At 47.8% G+C, this 7,786-nt stretch overlaps 1 non-coding gene across 1 annotated transcript; it reads right to left on the reverse strand.

The window, feature by feature from the left end:
* Positions 1–2,967: 2,967 nt before the first annotated feature.
* On the reverse strand, positions 2,968–3,039 carry TRNAP-CGG (transfer RNA proline (anticodon CGG)). Its single transcript has one exon. It is a non-coding gene; the product is annotated as a tRNA-Pro (tRNA).
* Positions 3,040–7,786: the final 4,747 nt, after the last annotated feature.

The following is a 7,786-nucleotide window of genomic DNA, read 5'->3' on the forward strand; positions in this document are numbered from 1 at the left end:
AAAGTTGTGCCTGTGCAGACCTTGCGCCCCAGACACATGCAGGCCTGAGTGGAAGTAAACTTGAGGTCCCTGCGCATGCGTGCAGAGAGCTGCACAGACCACAGGCTTTGCCTTGCGCTGACCTCGGCCGAAGAGGGCAGAGCATGGCATCAGCGAGGCAGTGCCCTCACAGGAACATGGCTTCAGCAGGAGCACAGCTGCAGAGCCACCAACAAATCAATGAAGCCGCGGTCAGCTTTCACTCCCTGTACCCCTCTCTCTATGTCCTTCCCTGAATTCTCTTCTCATCCATATTAGTGTACCCCATTACTGCAACCTCTGTACGGCTACATGCGAGCTATAAGAAAGTGAGTGCACACCTGCATGCAGATATGTACCCTATGTGTGCGGAGGTCGTGGCATTTTTCCAAACGGAACCAGCAGTACCTGGACCAGGCTACAGACCCCACTAACCCAACCCTCAATTTTCTGCATACTCAACCCACTCACAAAACCATTTCTATCCCAGCAATCCCCACGCACTTTACCACACCTTATCAACAACACATAGAGCGAACCTACAGCACACGAGGCCTCGCCCGATCTGACACTTGCACCAAAGCCCAGCACTCGGTGTATACCGAGCTGAAGCTACCAACCGCTCACCACTTCTCCCACTCTTCTACTCCCCTCCTCCTCGACTAATCCTACCCGCCCTCATCCTGTTTACAGATCCCCCAGAGCGCCTGGGGAACAACTCCGTTGGCGACGGTGCGCTATATAAGTACCTGTAACATAACATAACTTTTCCAATGATTTCAATATGAAAAGTACTGTTGTGACATGTTGCCAGAAAAGGTGCAGACAAAGCTCAACCTGTTGGCAAATCTCTAAGTTGAATATTGTTTGAGCTTATAGCCGTCAACAATCATGTCCTTGTATTGTTTCTTCGCAATACTAATGATCAATATAGTAAAGCAGTGGTGGGGCATATAGAGGTTGCGCAAGCTGCCATCCTTAAAAATGGACTTTGAGGCAGTACGGTGACACAAAAAGTTTCAATCCACTTGGGTATGTCATCAAACTGAAAAAAGAGGAATTGTTTCCATAACCTCTTATTCCACTTACCCCACTTTCCCGGTGCAGGGGCAAATGCCTGCTCTCGTTAGGATTTTCTGACGGGTAGGAAAAAATAGTTCCATGTGTTAATATCCACGCAAAAATATCGTGATACAAAAATATCGCCGTATTTTTGCAGCGATATTGAGCCATGGACCCTGTGGGGGGCACCCCCCGCAACCCCAGCATTATTTTTAAATGTATGGGGGACACCCCCGCAACCCCCACTCCCACAAATTATACCCCCAAAAATATCGCCTATTGCAAGACAAACAACCATATATACAGCTATATTTTTGGTGGGGATAATATGTAGGGATACCGAATAAATGACGGTCAGGCTGTCAGATTTTCCTACCCCATCACTTTTTCCTACCCCTGGGTCCTACCCCGTCACTTTTTCCTACCGCTGGGTGGGTTGCCCAATGCCTGCTGTTGGTAGGATTTTTTGATGGGTAGGAAAAAATGACAGGCCAGGCTGTCAGATTTTCCTACCCCGTCACTTTTTCCTACCCCTGGGTGGGTTGCCCAATGCCTGCTCGCGGTAGGATTTTCTGACGGGTAGGAAAAAATGACAGGCCAGGCTGTCAGATTTTCCTACCCCGTCACTTTTTCCTACCCCTGGGTGGGTTGCCCAATGCCTGCTGTCAGTAGGATTTTCTGATGGGTAGGAAAAAATGACAGGCCAGGCTGTCACTTTTTCCTACCCCGTCACTTTTTCCTACCCTTGGGTGGGTTGCCCAATGCCTGCTCTCGGTAGGATTTTCTGACGGGTAAGAAAAAATGACAGGCAGGCTGTCAGATTTTTCTACCCCGTCACTTTTTCCTACCCCTGGGTGGGTTGCCCAATGCCTGCTGTCGGTAGGATTTTCTGACTGGTAGGAAAAAATTACAGGCCAGGCTGTCAGATTTTCCTACCCTGTCACTTTTTCCTACCCCTGGGTGGGTTGCCCAATGCCTGCTCTCGGTAGGATTTTCTGACGGGTAGGAAAAAATGACAGGCCAGACTGTCAGATTTTCCTACCCCGCCACTTTTTCCTATCGGTAGGATTTTCTGACAGGTAGCAAAAAATGACATTACAATACCTGTCAGATTTTCCTACCGATAGGATTTTCTGACAGATAGCAAAAAGTGACGTTACACCGGCAGATCCTATAGGGATCCCCAGCATTTGCACCAGCATCAAATTACATGCAGCTGCAAATTATTGGTGCGTTTGTATGGCTGAGAGGAAGGAAGGCGGCGGAAACGCGAGTTGCCTGCCGCCTCGCCTGTCTGTCACACAAACACACGAAAATGAACAGTGACGGGAATAAGCAGCTTAACAGGCTGCTTATTCCCATTATGCATAGCTCAAAATGAGCTCCCTTATTTTCCTGTCTTGTCAACCTCTTTGCAAGAGGACATCTAAAGAGTAATTAAAAGAATAGATAACACCGTGGAGTTGGTGAAAAATGGATTGATTCCTAGGTATCCTATCATTCACCTAACTTTTAACATTGTTAAATTATGCAAATTGGGATATTATAAAACATATTTGGATACAGGATTTTACATAACACCGGCCCTTCAAAGCAAGCTGGCTATGATGTATTTTGTATACAACTAAAGTGCCAAAATAAATCGTTAACCATATTTCTACTGAAATTAAAAAAAAAGAAGTGGAACAACTCACGGGCTCGTAGTTCACGGGCCACGAGCAGGAAACCCAAACTTCTGCGGGTACATAAAAAATTGTCAGAAATGAAAAATCGTGAATTTTCTGATTAAACATTTAATGACATTTACAATTCATATAGAAAGAAATACAGGATAAAGGTTGAATTGCAGAAAGTTGCCATAATCTTCTGAATGTTCAACAAAACACCGGGCTCGTCCGGGATTTGAACCCGGGACCTCTCGCACCCGAAGCGAGAATCATACCCCTAGACCAACGAGCCAGTTGCACAATTTTGTGGCCGAGAGGTCTATATTTACTGTGATGACCTATACAGTTACTACATTTTATTTTTGTATGTATCGTAAAAAGTCAGCAGATGGAAGAGATCGACCATATTTCCAAGTAAACCACCGTTTCCATCGAAACGCTGTGTATTTGCGCAGGAGTGTCCTCAGTCTGCAGAGTACACATACCGCGCACGCGTAGGCAATTCGCTGTGCTTATTCGTGTATTGGTTGTGTAGGCGGGATAGTTTCAGGCAGAACAACCGGAAGTTCACTAAACGCGCTTGACGACCCCACGTGACTTGAACCCGTTCGTGTTTTTATAGATAACAGAAGAAAAGGCAATCGCGTGCTTTGTAAAATAAGCATACAGTGAAAACGAAAAAACAACCATTCAGATCCATGGAATATAAAAAGAGATTCCTGAAAATAAAATGCATGAATTAAAAATGAAAAATACACCTTTTACTCGAGAAGTCAAAGCAAACATGCGTGGAGAGAGGCGGTGTACGGCTACACCTCCACAACTCGAGTCGAAAAGAAGGCGGCAGCATATACTAGAGGAGATATTGCAGAGTGCGTATCAGCGCCCTGCTGGTTGGCGAGCTGCCCCATGAAAATGCAAAGATATGCATGCTGGACCAATTTATGTCCAGGCACTTAGTTGATGGGGTCACCCAGCCGACAACATAGTAGCAGGCATCACCCTGGGGGACCATGAGCACCTGGTTGGATCATGGCCTGGGGGCACCCACATACATGCCAACCTTCCCGTTTTAGGCGGGCGACTCCTGATTTTTAAATTAAAAATAGTGCTATTTTTTAACGTCTCCCACCAAAAATAATTATATCCCCAATGTAATCCTATGGGGGAAATCCATTTTCCCGATTTCTGTGGTGAAAGCTCTCTCAGGGGTTCCAGAATGTTGGCATGTCTACACCCAGGCGGCCATCACAGCACAATGCAGCCGGAGTTGCCCAGCAGGGGCTCCGGGACACATGCAGAGTTGCCCAGTAAGGGCTCTGCTAATGACGGGTAGGCAGGGACAGATGCCTCACACGGCGCTGCAGCGGAAGCCCTCTACCTGGAACGCAGCGCTAGCGCAGCGCTGCAAGAATGACACAGCAGGCAAGAGTCCGATGGAACTGACTGAGTAGGCGCTTGTTCTTCTTCTTGCTGATAGATTTTTATCCATCAGCGGTGATTTTTTGGATACCGAGGCTTGAGCCTCATTACTCCATCTTCTCGGGTTGAGTGTGTAGTCGTGGGTTTGTATTCTTCTTGGTCTGTGTGGTCTTGTCACAGTAGGGCTGGTTTCACTGGGTCTTCGCAGTGATGGGCCGCGGGTAGCGGTCGAAGGGGTTTGCAGTGGTGGCAGTGAGTCTTCTGATCAGGGGGTTCGGGTTCTGATCCAGTTCTTGGCAGAAGTTCTTACTCAGCTTTGCTAGATGTTCATCCAACATCTCGATGTCCAGGTCTCTGTGAAGGTCTGCTATCCTTGTGAAGATTGGAGCTCCAGATGATATCCGCAGGGCCTTGTTCTGGACTATCTGAAGACTCTTCCGGTGTCGCTCATGGCAGGTCATCCATGCTGGTGAGGCATAAGTCAAGGTTGGTCTGATGATCGCCTTGTAGACGTTGATCTTTGTCCGGAGGGGCATGGACTTGCTCTTCAGGAGTGGGTACAGCGCTGCCATCTTTCCTGTTGCCTTCTGCTGAGTATTCTCGATGTGGCTTTCCCAGTTGAGTTTGCTGTCCAGGGTCACACCGAGGTAGCGGCTGCTGCTCTCCCATTTGATGGTCTCCCCGTTGAGGCTGATGTGTGGGTGCTCCTTGATCTTCTTTCTGGTGAACAGCGTTGCAGTTGTCTTGCTGGTGTTGAGTTCTATCCGCCAGTCGCTGTACCACTTTGCGATGGTATCCAATGAAGCTTGCAGGTTCTTCGCCACTTCCTTTTCGCTGAAAGACTGGGAGATTACTGCAACATCGTCTGCATACAGTGCCAGGTTCGTCTTGTGGAGATCTGTCGGGATGTCGTTGGTGAAGAGGTTGAACAGGAAGGGTCCGAGGTTCGATCCCTGTGGCACGCCTGCTCGGATGGGATGTGAAGAGGACATCTCAGACCGCATGGCGACATGGAAGGTGCGGCCTCCCAGGTAGCTTGCAATCGTCTTCACCAGGTAGTTCGGAAATCCCAGGCCAATCATCTTGTGCAGCAGTCCCTTGTGCCAGACTCGGTCGAATGCTTTGGCTACATCCAGGAAGACGATTCCTGTGGACTTCTTGATGTTGAATCCGTGGCTGATGGTGTCCACCACTCTCAGTAGCTGATGAGTCGTTGCATGCTCCTTTCGAAATCCAAACTGTTCCTTTGCTAGTAGATTTCTTTCGGAGGTGAAGTCGCTGAGTCGAGCGAGGAGGACCTTCTCCAGGAGCTTCGATAATCCAGAAAGCAGGCTGATGGGGCGGTAGTTTGCTGGATCCCTCAGTGGTTTGCCGGCCTTTGGAAAAACGATGACCCTGACTGAGTAGGAAACCGCTCAGCCCTTTTATTAGCACGGACAAGTAACATTCGCACAAGCCGTGATCAGGGACTAGTTGTTCCTTAAAGGGGCACAACACTAGACCATACAGTTCCACTGCTATTGGATCCAAGGGGGATCTCGGATGAAATGTTCACTTTTTGTAAACCGGGCTGAAATAGAGAAGGGACACTATGAGAGCAGGCCATTGTTTGGAATCGGGTTCATTTCAAGCAATGAGGTGCAACAACATACTAAATGGTAATTCTCTGTCCTTGGAGGAAAAGGGGCACTTGGTGGAGCATGAGAAAAGGGGAGCGATGTGTGTTTTGTTTTATTATCCTCTTGTAGGCAATCGTAATTGGTCAAAAAATATACACTGGTACATCTCTGGTTTTAGGAGCCAGGGGTGGGGTGTGCTGTCTACTTTTCAAAGGTGGCCAATAATCACCAATATATTTATCTGCATTGGGTGTTCACCCAAGTAAATTACTAAACCATAGCTCTCAACTCATGCACAACCATTCACTTCAATGGGCTCTCATTGCTCACCAAAAGAAAACTGCCCACATGAAGAGTCACAATCATTGCTTCCATTTCTGTGAATCATGTTTCTTATTAATTCTGCTGGCAATTGCCCCACCAACAGAGATTCCAAACAAGCATTGACAAAGCAAAACGTTTTGGCTGTTGTATGGTGTAAACATTTGATGAGTTCTTGCATACAGACACATTTGGGCAGGTGGGGTTTTCGGGAGAAAGCAGAGGGAGAGGGCAGAGCAGTGAATCTATGAATGCACACGTGCAAAGGTATTAACTACTTACAGTTTAAGGTCATATGATAGTTTGAAGATGTATGGACAGATACATGCGTATGTATGATATGGTTTGATTCTATGTCAAGACGGAGGCGAGCATTAAGCTTCATCTTCTCTTTTATTCTATTCTCCAGCAGTTTCAACAAATAACATAACATTTAAATTTCTTCTTTGTGAAATAACTTTTTTTGATTTTTTTTTTTTACAAACTTCATATCCCATCATTCCTTGTGTCTTAACCATGTGACCTAGTCCTGACTCTTCCTCTGTTCTTCCTCTTCTTTTCCTGCTCTCCAGAAAGATAAGTACTATCTTACATGAGCTGCGCATGATAATGTATTGATAGTATATTGATAGTATATTGATATTGATAGTATATTGAGCTAAGCTAAGCTTTCATTTGGATTAACTGTATGGGGTATTACCTGTAGGCCATAGAAGCGCAGGGTTGCACAAATCACACAGAATAAGCAGAGGAGTCAGCGACCCCGTGCCACAACTTCTTGGCACCTCAGGGGCTCGCCGACCGCCTCATATGTCTCCATTCGCGGCCGTAATACGCGCCGCAGAGGATACAGCCCCCATCCTCGTGGGGGCAGAGCAAGCGCCGAGCGGGAAACTCTCCCTTTGGAGTCGGGAGAGCGGCCCACACCCACGCGAGGGTGTGGCCGCCAGCCGGCAAAGTAGCCCCCACCCTCGTGGGGACAGAGCGAACGCGGGAAGGCTTCCGCCTCAGCCAGGAGAGCGGCCCCCTCCCTTCCGAGGGCGGAGCCGCCAATAGCGGCAGAGCTTATCAGAAAGCTCAGACCTCGTGACTCAGAGCCCCCACCCTAGTGTGGGAGGAGCCAGAGCACAAATGCACCTCAGTGCGCTTCGGAGTAAGAAGCAAAGACAACGCGGAAAGACAGAGTACAATTATAAGCTCTGTTGCACACAAACGCTAAATATAAACAGGGTCATTTTACACCTGGAAGATTATAAGCCTGTCCCTAGGCAGACCTGAACAGATAGAACCACAGTACAGACAAGGTGCAGCCTCAGACAGCAGAAGTGAATCAGTGGACGTGCCACTACACCTGATAAGGTATTGTCAAGGCACCTAACAGCACTGCAGCGTGGCAAACTTTGAATGGAGTGAAGAAGAACAAGAGGCAGTCTACCCAGAAGACTTAGCCTATAGTTTCAAGGAAATGCTGGGAGATTCACTCACAGAGGCAGGGGCTCAAGGGTTCAGACCCCTACAAGACAGACTACAGACAATAGAATTATATCTGAGCCAGAACGAGAAGAGCACCACGCTAAAAGAAAGCACGTCCACAAGGGTCACACCAAAGGACCCCAAGGGGTGTAATAAGGCCCGGAAGAGCAAGGACTCTTTTGACCCCCCGGGCCAAATGGAAGG

The sequence above is a fragment of the Ambystoma mexicanum genome, chromosome 1p (genome assembly GCF_040938575.1).
Source record: "Ambystoma mexicanum isolate Mex_15411 chromosome 1p, UKY_AmexF1_1, whole genome shotgun sequence".
In the NCBI taxonomy this organism is placed as follows: Eukaryota; Metazoa; Chordata; class Amphibia; order Caudata; family Ambystomatidae; genus Ambystoma; species Ambystoma mexicanum.